The sequence below is a fragment of the Larus michahellis genome, chromosome Z, assembly GCF_964199755.1.
Source record: "Larus michahellis chromosome Z, bLarMic1.1, whole genome shotgun sequence".
Taxonomy (NCBI): Eukaryota; Metazoa; Chordata; class Aves; order Charadriiformes; family Laridae; genus Larus; species Larus michahellis.
The window spans coordinates 63,093,829-63,108,822 of record NC_133930.1 but is presented as its reverse complement, the minus strand read 5'-3'; positions in this window follow the sequence as shown (position 1 = coordinate 63,108,822).

Sequence of the window (14,994 nt, the reverse complement as noted above, 5' to 3'; positions counted from 1 at the left end):
CGGCAGATGCCCTTTCCTCCCTGGTACAACGGCATCCCACGAGTCCAGCTTCTGTTCGTTTCCCTCGGCAGTGACCCTGCTTTCCTTCTTTTGGCCAGTCAGCTGCTAGAAATAGGAAAAAAGAGAAGCAAAGGCTGTGGGCTCCAGTAACAAACCTGGGCTACTCCATCTGCACTCTGTCTGGCCTCAACATAAGCAGAGTGGGTGAGCTGCCTCTCTTTGCCTACCTGTGAGCTAGCTGTAGCAGGGTAGCTGGCAAAGACTTAATCCCAGACTTTCAATGACATATAAAAGTAAGGGCTTGCTTGCTTAATAGGCAACTCATTAGATTTTGTGGAAATGTGCGTGCCACCATTTGAGTAAAAAGGGAATTCGAATATTGCATTTAATTAATTTTAATCCCTGGAAACAGTTCAACATCTTATGGATGGAATTATAATTTGTAGGTTTTTAGTTGTTAAAGATTGAGAAGATTTATTTATACTGTAATCCCACAATAAGACACAATTCTTGCCACTAAATTAAGTATACTGCTGCTGTTTGTAGACTTGTTCTTGCTCAGAAAGCCAAGACAACAACGAAACCAAACAAAAATAAGTTTCCTCTTTGATTGCCCCGCTGCTCCTTTACCTTGAAAATTTTGTGGTTTTTTTTTTTTACTCTTCCTTTCTTGTTGAGGTAGATGTAATGAAGTTTTGTGGAACACTGAAGGTATACAAAGAGAGCCTTCTTTAAACTGAGGCTTGATTGATTATGGATTATGATTCACATTTAGTGAATTGTAGAACAGCTGGCAAATACCAGTGGATAAGGCTCCTTGTCCTGTGTTATACGAGAGACAAATGGGCTGACAGTCACCTCTGTGTAGCCTTTGGATGTATGAACCTCATATCGAAGGTTAAACCAGTGTTCAGGAGTCCTGAAGTGCCCCTTACTGTTGCTGCCTCATCATTGAGATCCTGTCCAAACTAACCGAAACAAAATGTGGTACTTGTCAGAACCAAGGGAGTATGAGACTTCAACATGAGCCCATGTCACATTCCTCACATACAGCACAATAAAATCGTAGTAAAAAAGCTCTCTTCCCTGAGTTTGAAAGGAAAATCTATGAGATGATTTTAGATGAGAGAGAGGAGGATATTTTGCTAAGAAAATGATATTTTTGGTATGGATGCAATTTCAGTATACACTCCCAAACCTTATTTCCAGATGTATTAACTTTTGCTTTGAACTTGCAATGACATCAATCCTGAAAAGACCCATTGTGTTTTAGTGAATTTAAGACTATTGCTATAAGGGACGCATTTTAAAGCAGCACCATCAGGGTTACGCTTACTCTTTCATAAAACAAATGTATGCAGTGGTAGCAATCCTGTTCCACGTTCTCCTTTTAATAGGGCAGTCTCTCTGTGGTGACAGAGTAACTTTGCGAGCAAATCCGAATTGATTCTGTGAATTTAGCGTTTGTTGCTATAGGTAACCTGCTCTGAAAAATACCAGAGACAGGAAAACAACCCTGGCTCAGTAACTTGACTTTCATTTCGTCTGCATGTTTTTGGAATCCGTGCTCTGTCCCCTGTATTTTGTGTTGCTGAGTGCTTTAGGATATTCAGAAAAGAAAACAGATAGGAAAATATGTTGGTCACGTGCAGTCCTTTAGTCCATGTGGTGCACACAGACAAGGATGCATAATTATTTAGGTAAGAGAAGGAATACAACTATGTGGAGAATAAGCCTTTTCTCTTTATAGGCTAATAAGAAAAATCTATATTTACAGACTTCTGTTGTCCTAAAATTCCACATAATTGTGATTTTTTTTCAGTGTTAAGCCTCTCTGTAGATAGACAATTACCTTGCTCTGAGCCATATATCATAAATAATGATATACAAAACAACTAATGATGGTTATTTAATGAATAAGTATGAGGATTTAATGATGTCTTGGGGACATAATGTAAAGGGCATGACTACCGTTTATACCAGAGTCGCTTTGCCCTCCTGAGGCATAGGAAAATGCTTTCAAGAAGAAGTAAAGGAGAACTAGGTAACAAAGAGAATGGATAGTGTAAACAGGACTATAGTCCAACATTTCTTCAACAATCTTTAAACCACAGTAAAAACAAGCCCTTTTTTCATTTGTGAAGCAGAATTGTCTCAGCTTGCCTTTGAGAAGACCTAAGGAAGTAAATTAAAATTAATATGGTGCTGAGAATTGTATTTGCTAAGTTAGGTTAGGTTTTTTATCTCAAATTTTCTAATTGAAGAGAAGCAAGGGCTACTATTTTAGTAGTGCGACAGTAGTGATACTGATTAATAATAGCTAGAATCTGGTGGTTCTTTCACAGCTTTGTGATAGGAAAATCTGCTGAAATAAAAATTATAAGTCAAAGTATTTCCTTATTGTATATTGAGTACCACGGCCTACTAATGTGGAAGGTCATCTCTGTCAATATGTAGAAAAGCTTCCCTCTGTATCAGTGGAACTCCCTTCTCTTGCTGAAAACAGAAATACACAAAACGCTTTTCTAACACTGCTTTAATGCTGCAGTAGGAAGATGTCAGCTGCAGAAACACTGACACAGATTTGAAGATGCTGTTTGCATATTCCACCCAGTTTGGCAGTAGCTGAATCCTATTTTAAGGTGGTAACTTTTGATTTGTTAGTCAAGGAAGATATTCATGTTAGCAATACCAGAAAAATGCTCCTCTTAAGCCGTTGTGCTGAAATGCATTGGAGCCTGTATAGAAGCAGTTCTGTATGTATATATGCCTTTAACTTCTTTATTGTTTTACATGCCTGAACAGCAAGCCATGTAAGAATGGAGAAATATTTGCTTTAAAGATAAAGAAGGAACTTTATTCTTCATTATTTATGTTAAAGCTATGTTGGTCCATGAGACTATCAGACCTTTTTTCTTACAGTATGAAAGATGACTGAATGAACCAACCCAAAGCAACTATAAAATCACACACAAAAATAGTAGAGCCTACGTAAAGACATTGCTACTGAATGGTGAGAATGTGGGACATGAATGAATAGCATCACTTAAACAAAGAAGCGATGGAAAAGAACAGGCAATTTTCAGCAGTGCTTGTCAGTAGCATGATAGCCACAGTCCAGCTTCAGTTCTCTTTCTCCCTGTGAGACAGCAAGTATCTTGTTTGGAGCCTTTTTAACAAGTTTCAGATTCACTGGGTTTTTTTTTAACTTTTGGTGAAGAAAGTCCCTTTGGGTCCTTTCACTTCATGCAGTTTTCTTCTGAAAGCGGACAGTGGGGAGAAATGGGAGCAGAGAGAGCGTGGTCTTTTCAGTGAATCCAAGTGACCTACCTTACCAACCAAGACCAAATCCAGTTGTGAATGAGGGGAGAGGAGGCCAAAAGAGGAGTGTGTAGCACAATCGTGCTTTTGGCAGCCCTGTCCCACAGCACAAAGCATGCAAGCTGCCCAGGCACTGCTGTCTGGCCCACGACACTCTCCTAGCTCTTCAAGAAAGCTGGAGCCTGATCAGCGCAGCACATTCAAAACTGACTGGGCCCACATCTTACATGACCCATGAGACAGTTTTCTTTGGGATTGAGAGAAATAACTAGCATGTATGTGGTGCTGGGGACACAGAGAGGATGCTTATGTGCCCTGCGGGTTGTTGAAGGTCATCTAGTCCTGTGCTCATGAGGTGTGCATCACCTGCAGAAGGGTCTCTATCTTGAAATATCGCAGCTCCTTCAGGTTGTTTTACTGTACACTCTCCTGCTCTGAATTGGTTAGCATATCTAATCAAAAGAAAGATGCATTGTTTCATGTGTTGAAAACATATTTTCTGTTCTGTTACTGGAAATGGTTTGATGAGACAGTAAACAGAGGCATATTATTACTAGTATAGTCAGTGTGTGTTAATGGGGAAGTGTCTGAAGACGGTATTTTCTCCTTCCATAAATTACAGAGGGAAGATATTTCTCTGTGTGTGTAATTCAAGCATAGAGCATCAAGAGCAACTTCTGGACGTTTCATTTTCATAATTAACAGATAATCAAATAGTAACTTACATTTCTGAACAGATACAAATTATTTTGTCTGCCTTCCAGGGTTTGTACTTGGGATACTAGTATCTTCTGTCCTTTGTTGTGCATGACATCATGCATCTGAGGCAGATGACTATATTCTTTCCCATCCACCTGCTGCATTTTAAAGTTAGCATCAAGGTAGTATAATCAGTTAACTGGCATTAACATTCCGGTTGCTCTAGGCTGAGGTTTGAAGCACACTGGAGAGTGCTGGCTAGTCCCAACTCCTCTATCGTACCAGAAGAACAGATGCGTTCGGGGAACGTACTGCAATGCAGGGTAACAGCTCGTCAGACAGATATTAGACATTATTTCCTAAAGGAAAAAAAGGGGAGCGTGTCAGTGCTGATCACTTCCAGCTTTCCATAGATTTTGCTGCATAATTTCAGCACTCACTGGATAATCATCTGAATACTAACAGACAGTATATTTAAGTACAATAGCTGAATAAAGTTTTTTTTCCACATGATAACCTGCCTTCAAAACCAAGATCACATCTATGTACAGTGGAATTTCTAGTTCATATTAAAGCTCAGGAGATAAGTTGGAAATCCTTTCAGGGTTTTCATTCTCCAAGTGAAAATACATCAAATATTGATGAACTTCTTGAAATGTTGAGATCTGTTGTTACATCATGTTAACAAAAAAGCCCACTTTAAAAATAAATGTATATATTCACATTGGCTACAGTTAGAAATGATATCACGCAGCTTTTGGCTATTGTTCTTATTAATAAATAATATTTATGTCTTCCTGTATCACACAAATAATCTTTGATAAAGACCTAATTTTTCAAAATTCTTGCCACTTTTTCCATGCATAAAATTCAAATATATTTACTATCCCCAAATATGAAAGGCCATTGCTGTTATATGACACACATCCTCATTCAGAGGAAAATTACTATTTTTTTTTCCTGAGAAGGAACGTTTTGAGAGTGAAAAAAAGTTGCTGAGCCTTTGTCTGTTTCCTTAAATCAGTGGGTCTCTTGTCCTCTGTACGTATGACATATTGACATATGAGGTGATGACTAATTTTGCAGAACATCAGAGTACGACTTAGAATGGCAAAACTTGCTGAAAGTTGTTGTGAAATTTCAGTTTGAAATCCTAAAATACATATTCATCGCAAAGACGCTTATATGCCTGCAAGCATTTGCATTCTTTTGTCTGCTACTTAAAAACTAATGAAGGGAGGGTAGTGTTAGATGCTCAAGTGTTAGCCTTCCAGCCTTTAAATGTCTTCATCATGGGCTTATTATGTTTTCTTAACCATGACCACTATCATTATTAGCTTTTTTCTAAGGATCTATCTGACATAATTGGGTAGTGATTTATAGTTCAAAGTGGCTAAGCAGGAGGAGATTAAAGGCTGTCCCTCAGCAAGAAAAAAAATATAGACTGCAGTGTGGAAAGGAAAAAGAAAAGCGTGGTAATTTTCCAGAAATTAAAATAACAATGTCACTACCAGTTTACTGGCTTCTTTTCAGGCAATATTCCCACTGAGGTCAGTGAACTGAAGTCATATTAAAAATATTTAATTTTTTCTTCACAGTGGTATTATTCAATGCAGAAACATATCAGTTCCTCTAAAAGCATTTATTTGACACTAAATCCAGGCACACGGCATTCATTTTCTTTAACTACTCATAAAACTTTAGATTGTGGCTTCTATAATTTTGACCTGGTAAATTCTAGAACACTTGATAAATCATTAAGGATCATTGTAAGCAGTACTTTAAGGAAAGAAAAACAATTCATTTCCCAAATGCTTGTATAAACTCTTGTAGGATTACACAAAACATTACGCAAGAATTGTGCAGCAAGAGTGGATGGGCTACGGGAGACTGAAATGCCTGCAAAATAAACATGTTTTGCATAAAAATGGGCAGTCTTTTCTTGTCAGCTGTCTCAGCATTATCAGAACGCAGACGAGTAGAGTCATCTCAGCAGAGTTTTCGGGAAGGATGTGAAGGAGGCCAAGGCAGAGGCTTTATGGAGGTTGACAGGTAGCATTGCAGAAGCACTATTATATGAGAAGGCACCTCGGTGCTGGAGACAGAAATCTCTCTGGCACTGCACACTAGTGCAGTTTACACTTATTTGCTGCTGCATTATTTTTTTTTTTTTTAAATTTTTTTTCAAAAGTCATATTGTTTTAAGTCTTAAGTCTGTTCTGTTTTAAGCCTGGTTTAAGTCATACTGCTTTAAGGACAGCTGCCTGACTCAGGACTTCTGGCTTAGGCCCCCCGCAGCATACCTCTTCTCTTTGGTATCTGGAAGCAGATGGTTTGTGCAGAGATCCTCAAAGGTGGCCTTTATAGCTGCATGTAGCCACCAGGAACTTAGAGTGCATCATTTGGGGATGATACGCTCTAACAGGTAATCACAATACAGTGCTTTTTTACTGTCCAAACCATGACCCAAATGTGTTTGAGACTCACCGCACTAGCATTGATTGAAGGAGACAAGGAAGGATTTACAGAGCAGAGTGTGGCAGACCATATGCTGATGGATGTGGCCATATGATCATAATCCATGAGGTGGATATTCACCAAGGCCCTTGCAGCCCTTCTGCCCCCACTACCCCTCTGCCAAGTGCTGGCGGTTCACCAGCACTCTGCAGGTTTGGTTGGAGATGGCTCACGTGGAGTAACAGGGCTTTGCCTTTTTCCTGAACAGGTAGAAGGAAGGAGAAGACTTTGCTCCCTCAAGCTGAAAAAGAGATTTGAGCCAACAGCCTGTTCTGAGACTTCAAGTCAAGATCACTTGTGCCCTTCCAAGAGTATTAAAAGCCAAAAAAGTTGCTTTTAGTCTCAGTGCTATGTTGCAATATCTGGAAGGATGCATAAACTGTATTGTTTTGGAATCATTAAATAGATGGATTAGTGCTTAGATTTGAGTATTTACAAACCGGTGCAACTCTGTGATGGTTGTGCTGACAGTGTAATTTCAGAATATTATGTTTTTACAAGTGCAAGTAAGTCACAGCATCTGCTTGTACTAATACTAATGTACAGTGTGCATCTGTTCATGTATGTATTCATGAGAGAAAAGTAAAATGTTGACATTAAGATGAGAGACCAGTGGAAATATAGGGCTCATTCACTTAATATATGCTCTTGACAACTTCGGTAGAATAAATATCCCTAATAAACTGCCATTGTTAATTATATATATGTATGTGTGTATGTCTACGATAGCCCTTAGTATATCTGTCTTTTTTTTATTGGCTCAAATTTTTCTCACTGCTGCATATATTAGATTTTATACTGTAAATGAAAAATGTGTACAGTACAATTTCAGACAGAAATATTTTATTTGTAGTAAAATCTCAAGATAAAGTACACTTATGTGTTGTTGTTTAAACTTTAATGGCTAGAATGTATAGCTAAGTTTCAGGCTACATGAAGGCACTTGCAACTTGTATATGTAAATATTTAATTGACGGAACATATGCTGGATAACTTCATCTTGCTGTGTTTTTGAACTGTGTTTTACACATGCATTTATTCTGCAATGTTGTCACAATGTATGTCACAACATATGTTGTCCATATTTGTGTCACTTCCATATTTATCACAAGGGACTCTATTCATTTGAGTAGCAGCAAGATGCTGAAACTGAAACTTGTGGCAGACAGGGCAAAATCAGGTATCGTCTTGCTTTCCCTACTTATTGGATAGGTTTTTGTACGTATTTTCCTTAATACCAAGATTAATAATTGTCAATAATTGCATTGTGTGTCAGTGTTGCGTGAAAAGGGGCAAAGCGGTTTTGGCAGAGGATAAACCCCCTTGCATTCTAACACTCCTCACCGAGCTGGGAGGCTAGGTGTGGCTAGGTTTAAGTTCTGAGTGATGCCCAATTCAGCCCTATCAGCCCAATCGCATTTAATATGTATTAAACTATTACAATTTGGATACACTAATAGTGGACTGCACCTTCAGTCTAGTCGTGCTCATGAACTAGCATGGCCACTCTCGAGTCTTTGGTCGCGTTCAGTGAGAAACCGAAACGACCAGCTACTTAAACAGTGCAGTTTATTTAAACAACACATATATAGGTTCTTAGGATTGCTGGTGATAAATACACTGTCTGCAAAGCACGTGCAAATAAAGATATTGTTAAGTATACAAAACGCGTGACAAAGTTATAAACAATACAGCCTGGCTATAAATGTAGGGTAGGGATTCCCTAGAGAAATTTCTAAGTTCCTCGAGGAAACACTCGGTATGACCTAAGTCTTACCCAAAGGTGTCCCCATGCGGGGGAAGAAAGGCTCAGCCCATCAGCTGGTCTCGGAAGTCAGTGATGGAGTTCTCCTCGACTTGTCTGCGATGGTGTCTTCCCCGATATCCCCCCTTTCTGGGGCTATTTTTACACTATTTTTTTATCTTCAAAGTGGAGTTTGAGTGACTTTAGTCATTAATACTTTTACTATGATTGGTGTACTCAAGGAGGAGTGGTCGCACGTTGGAAGCAGGTAGCCTCCGGGATGGAGGTGTGTTTTGGTACATTGTGGTGAGCAAAGTTCTCACAAAGGACAGCATTTCATCAACATTTGATTAAAAGTTGGCTCGGGTAGCATGTAGGCCGCTTATCTGTTCCATAGTACCATCTCGTTCCCATATCTGCTGTTCGTCACAAGGGAAGGCCACGGAACAATCGCGTTCCGTTCTATCCCTCGTGTAGTTTCGCAAACAACCTTGTACAGGGAATCGCAGAAGTTGCATTCTTCGTGTGCCAGCTGCGGCTGTATTCTACCTCAGAAGCCTCTTGATTTTATGACGTTCCTTAATGTGTGAACAATGAACAATGTGAACTTTTGTATTCTTGGCCAATTTAGTAATGTTTCCACAGTCAGACAAACCTGCTTTTGCCTGGTCAGTCTGCCTCTGAAGTAAGATAACGTCTGCCAGCTGTACGTATCTCAAAGACTGTATTAGTCATAGAGAATTTGGTTTTTTTCCTCTAAAGGAGGTGACTTCACCAATAATCTTTAATGCATTTTGATTTATGTGATTTACAAAGTAATCTAAATTAAGTAGCAAAATCAAATTCCAATTGTCACCGAATCTCTGAAAGAATTACCACCTGTGATTTGCAGTTCTGACAGCAAATGGCAATCACGTAACAGCAAACATGCAGCCATGGGTGACACATGGAACTTGGTGTTCAAATGATTTCAAAACCTCAGGCATATGCACAACATGCCCCTTGATAAGCTGCTTTTACTATCTGTGTGATGGTTCCAGAGTTTGCCTGCAAAGCCAGCGAACAAAACCCACTGCTTCACCGAATTAAACAACAGGCACCAGAAATAAGTGCTAAACCCCCATCTGGAAAACATACAGTGGCCACAGGCCACATCATCACAATTCTTAAACATTTATTAAAGCACGGCATCATCAGGAGTAGAATGAAAATGAGAAAACTCTTCCAAAATTATTTTGCATATGAAAATTAGAACTTTAAACACAATGATGTAACTTGAAAACATTTGGGGGCAGTTGCATTTTCCTGCATGATAATCTTTGAAAGGAAGTTTCTGTTACTACAGCAAACCCAAAAACTTCTTTACTAACACTTTGTCACTGGTAAATCCTAACTTTTTGCATACTTTGACTGAGAAAAATGTAGTTCATAATAAATGTGTGATAAAGCATTAATTTAGTATTTGCTTGGAACACGAATATAATTGTGTTTGAATGCAGGAAACTACAAGCTTGAATTTTTTCTGTGCAGTTCTGGCATGTTGATTACAGTCTTAAGAATGGAAATATAAGAGACCTACTTGGTAATGAGGTTTGTGACGTGGTACTGAGCAATATTGTTTGGTTTTGCCTTTGACTCTTGCTGCCGAACAGTGAGGTCACAGAAACAGCCCATGGGGTCGGTGCGTGGTGAGGTTCCCCTGCTCCCAGTGCTCACGCCGCAGTTTATGCCTCAGCCTGCATTCCCACTTGACCTGGTGATTCTCCTTCCCACCCACAGCATCATTCTTGCTTGGAGGAACCAGCAGTCCGTACCTCCCTGTTAGCCCTCCCTTGCATTAGGGTTGCTTGTAACGACGGGGTTGTTCCAACTCTGCTCTAACGTATTTCAGCTCCTTTATAACTCAGTTCAGGCGAAATTAATCTGCTGTTAACTTTGAATTTGTGGGGTTTACACTGGGCTTGTGTTTGTAAATTGGATCTGCATAGACACTGGCTCTTCTTTTTTTTTTTTTTTTTTTTTTTCCAGGTAAACAGCTTGATCCAATTTCATACTGCTCCAGCTGATGTACTCCAGGCTGAGAGCCCGTTGCAGCAGTCAGCTGCTGTCTGACAATTTTGATCCTATTGCAGGTTGCAATTAGGGAGATTTAAATTAGTGCTGTACCTTCATTTCCTTTTTTTCTCTTTTGCAGCATTGGCAATGTCGTGTACATTAACACTGTGTGCAAGAGTGATGTGTTGCCAGTAAAAGAACCATTTTTACTTACCGGCTTTTGTAGTCATTTTAGACATAACAGAATGGAAATATTTTAAGGAATTTTGACATTAGAAAACCTACAAAACCTATGTAGCAATTACTTTAAAAATTCACACACACTGAAATATCCACTGCTTTGTTAAGTCAGGCGTATAAACCAAGTCTGGGAGAGCACATAAGCCTTTCCTGCTCCCCCTGTCATCTGGGACTGAATGTTTGATCCTCTGTTTCATTCTTATTTGTGTCACTGAAGTACTGGCTGGTTAATGGGGTATGCATTTACAGAAATACTATATCGCAAGTTTCACATCGTAAGAGTTCCAAAAGAAAAGAAACTACAATTTCTTCTTCCTCGGTGTTGAGAATCACATTCATCCCTGCTTCAAAGTAGCCTGAAGAGCAGTCTGCACAACTGCGCTGTTGCAGAGCCACACGAGCTGAAGCCCTTGACACACCTTTAGCTCAAAATTATTTTTGACTGTGTTTTTCTGGGCAAATCTCATCATCTTTAGCTTCACTGCCATAAAATGAGACTAATGAGGCTTGCTTTATCATGTAAGTGCAATGTTGGTCCTATAGGAATTACAGAAGACTACACTAGCATTTCTACAAGAAATGACAGGTCATGTTAATCCAGAGTATGACACAAACAAACAATCAAAAAGGCTTCTTTTTACAGGTATACGACATTCTGTTAAAGACTTTTGAGACCTGTGGCTAACATTATGACAAATCATGTCACTTGTTCCTGAAAGTCATTTTGAACTCAATATCATCCCAATATGTGGGTTTTTTAAAAATCTCTGAATATTTTCTTTTCTCGCAGATGTCCCCTATCTATTTTCCTCCTAACTACTTTACAAGAAGATAATTTCAAAGGCATACATTTACAGATGCATAAATCAATTCTTCAGAGCTTTAACCTCTGCAACGTTATATTTAAGCCTCACCTAAACCAGAACCACAACTCTGGAAAGGGGATGGGCAGGGAAACCAGGGTTTTCTCTCTGATGTTTTCTGCTTCTTTGACATTTTTATTCTTCAGTGCTTAAAAAACCCTCAAGCTCAGTTTTGTGGTACTAATTTATGTATTAGCAAGAGGAATTCCTTGAACGAATGGACTTCTGAATGGGTGTTTTTTGTAATGATGAGCAGAAAAATTCATATAGGATCAGGTCTCTTACTGTTTGCTGGTTGCAAATTGACTGTTGGGGTTCCTAAGTTGGACAGGTGGCCTCTCCATAGGCTCCCTGCATGTTCAGTGGAGAGAGAGAAGCTGCTCCCAAAGCCCTCTTGGGTAGCTGCTCTCCCTCTCCACTGTTTCCCTAGGATAGCCTAGACTAGAGCTGCTTCATTTGCACATTGAAATGAGGTCCCTGTCTCCAGCTTCGGGACAGTGGGAGATGGGGAAAGTGGTGTCCTCCAGCTGTGTATCTCTCAGGGCTGCCAGTAATGTGCACATTTTGGGTGGTCTCTACATCATTTGGTTTTGTGAAGTTGTTTTGATATGTGGTACTGCTGGTGCCTGTTAGCATTGTATATGAAGGTAATGTAACATCAGCTAGAACAAAAACTGAAGACTGAAGAATGCGTTGCTGGAAGATGTGCACTTAAGATAGCTTTAAAACCAAAATATTCTTCTGTTTGGGTTTTATTTTGCTGTAAGACTGCTCTACCGCATGTTTTTTTCGGAAATTTCAGATTAAACGTGGTGATGGAATCTTGGCCAGAGCTGAACATAGTTATGGGATGCTTAAGCCCAGCTTCATGAAGATGTCCTTCTTTTATCTATTGCTCAAAAAAAAAATTCAATAGTTCATTTAAAAGTTAGTTGTCCTTTCTGCATCCATGGATTTTTAACTCCACCTTCTTCTAATGTCTGAGAGAAAAGTAAAAGGCTGTGACAGTGATTGCTAGGAGAAAATCCCAAGAAGGTTGGGAGTGGGGGAAGTGGGGGAAATCACATAATAAACTGCAGTACAATTTCTCCTTAGTATGAGGCAATTTAGAAACAGGTCATGGAATCTGAAAAACATGATTGGATACAAATTCATCCTGTGCACTGGTAGGTGTTTCCAAATGTTGCATCCAGTGACTGATGTAGCTGTATATATAATGATTCACAGTGATATGTCAAATGTAACTGTAATCTTTATCAAATACATTCTCTTTTCTCATGCTGTTGTTATTTTACATGTGACTGTAATGTTCTGTTCATTGCACCTATGCCCATTTTTTGGTGCCTGTATGTGGAAGTGCTTTCCCACTTATATATGAAATACATATTTCTTTTAAATGAGGTGCACATGAAAATATGAAATTTTTACTGTTTGCTTACTGCAACTTTGTTGTTGCCATTGCTCTGGTTGGTCTTAAAAAAGAATTTAGATAAATTGTTCTTATATTTGTAATGAAATGAAAAAAATTGAACCAAATTCAGCCATGCATTGGCTGTATTGATTTCAGTCTGCTTATTCTTACTTTGTTTTGGAGTATTATGTCCGGGCACTGCGCTGTGTATTTATGCACCAGACAAATAAGTCTCTGCAGGTGCAGGAGAGAGATCATACTGTCCTTATCAGAAACATTCCTGTGGTGAGCATTATTAAGAAAAGGAAGAAATCATTGAGCTGAAATGTGTAAAAAGTTCTTGCTGCAAGCAACAAAAATGAAAGAGAGACAGCACATACCCATTACTTCTCTTGTAGAAGTGGCAGAAAGTTAAACACTTTCTATTAACCCTTTGGTTATTATCATGTTTCTGAGCACTCAGACATGTATGAGGTGAAAGTATTTTTTGAGAGCAGAAGTGATCTCTCAGGAAAAGTGGAAGACATAAGCAAGTGGGAACATGGGTATACTATTTGTCTTTCACTGTCCTCTAACCTTCCTGTCTTTCCCATTATACGGTACAGGGTAGCAATTGTCAATATTGGATTTCTTTATGAGGTCCCTGAAAATGCATTCTAGATTTGAAAAGTAGGTCTTATTAGTTTTGGGTGGATATATTTTTTTCAGAAATAATAAAGAGGAGCAAAATATAATCCTCATATTAATCCTCATATAAAATATATTATCCTCAGCTGTGGATAAGCGGACAGTCATTGGGCCAGCATTGCCATAAAGGAAGTGGAAAGAGAGGAAAGAATTGCTTTAATTTACTGGTTTGGCACCCACTGCATTATCTATTTATTACTTTGGATTTTTCTCCAACTGTTGATTTCTTCCTCGTTTTGTTGTGTCTAGTCATGAGATCTTTTGGGTGGCCTCGTGTTTTCTCAGCCTTCCCTCCGCTGCTCCACTATCTCTTTTTCTGTCCCAAACAGTCATTTTTCTGATGCAGGAACATTCCTCTCCAACCAGCTTGCAGAAGAGCTGCCCCTTTAGCGTGTTCCTGAGGGAGGCAGAGAGCCCGGTGTCGTGCTGCACACACACACCCCCGCCCCTGTGCCCGTCCGTCCCCCTCGCTTCTACCCCCGGCTGCGCCCGGGCAGACGTGAAGGGGAAGGGAAAAGCACAGGCAATGCCACCGCCACCAGCATCAGCTCCAGGGTTTTTACCCAAATGGAGGTGTCCGCAGGCCTTGTTGAGTTTCTGTGGATGGGTTGGTTGGACAGGCAACTCTTTAAATCTCCCTTACTCTGAAAATAATGTTGTAACAGTGGAGTTTCAGCAGAATGCCAAATCACTTCGCAGTAAGAGATTCCTACATTTAAACGTCAAATCAAATGGCTCAATCTACTGAGGGGTATCTATATTTCAATCAGCAGAGTTTTTATGAAGAAAACGTGGTTAAGATTGCTCTTCCCATGAAAACTCCCAGCCAAGGTGAAGGTGAGGAAACCAGACCCCTTTGGCTTAGAAAAAGGCCACTGTGGGGCTGCAGGAGCACGGGTGGCCCAGGCCAGGGCTGGTGACAAGCCACTTGCCGTCTCTCCCAGCCTGAGAGCTGGTGAGTGGTGAGTGACGCCAACAAAAAGTCACCTTCAAAGCTAATAAAAGGAGACAATTCCTCGTGCTACAAGCAGCATCTCAATCCTTTCAAGCTTACAAGCTCGTCCAATGTTTCCCATTTTCCAGTTATTGGGGATTTCACTGCAACTATGTCAGCCAATTCTCTCACAACTCCGGGATGCATCTCATCAGATCCCATAGACTTCTGTATGTTCAGGTTCCTCAGGTGGTCTTGAATCTGATCTTCTCTTACAGTGGGAGGGCCTTTGCGTCCCAGTCCCTGACTTGCAGTCCATCTACTCAGGAGACAGGGGGAGAGAGATTGCCAGTGAACAGTGAGGCAAAAAAGTTGTTGAGTACCTCAGCCTTCTCCTTGTCTGTTGTTATCAGTTTGCCAATCATGTTCATCAGTGTGGGGGTGTGGGGGTGTACACTTACTTTGACCTTCCTTTTCTGTCTGACATGCCTATAGAAGCCCTTATTATTATTCCTTATGTCAC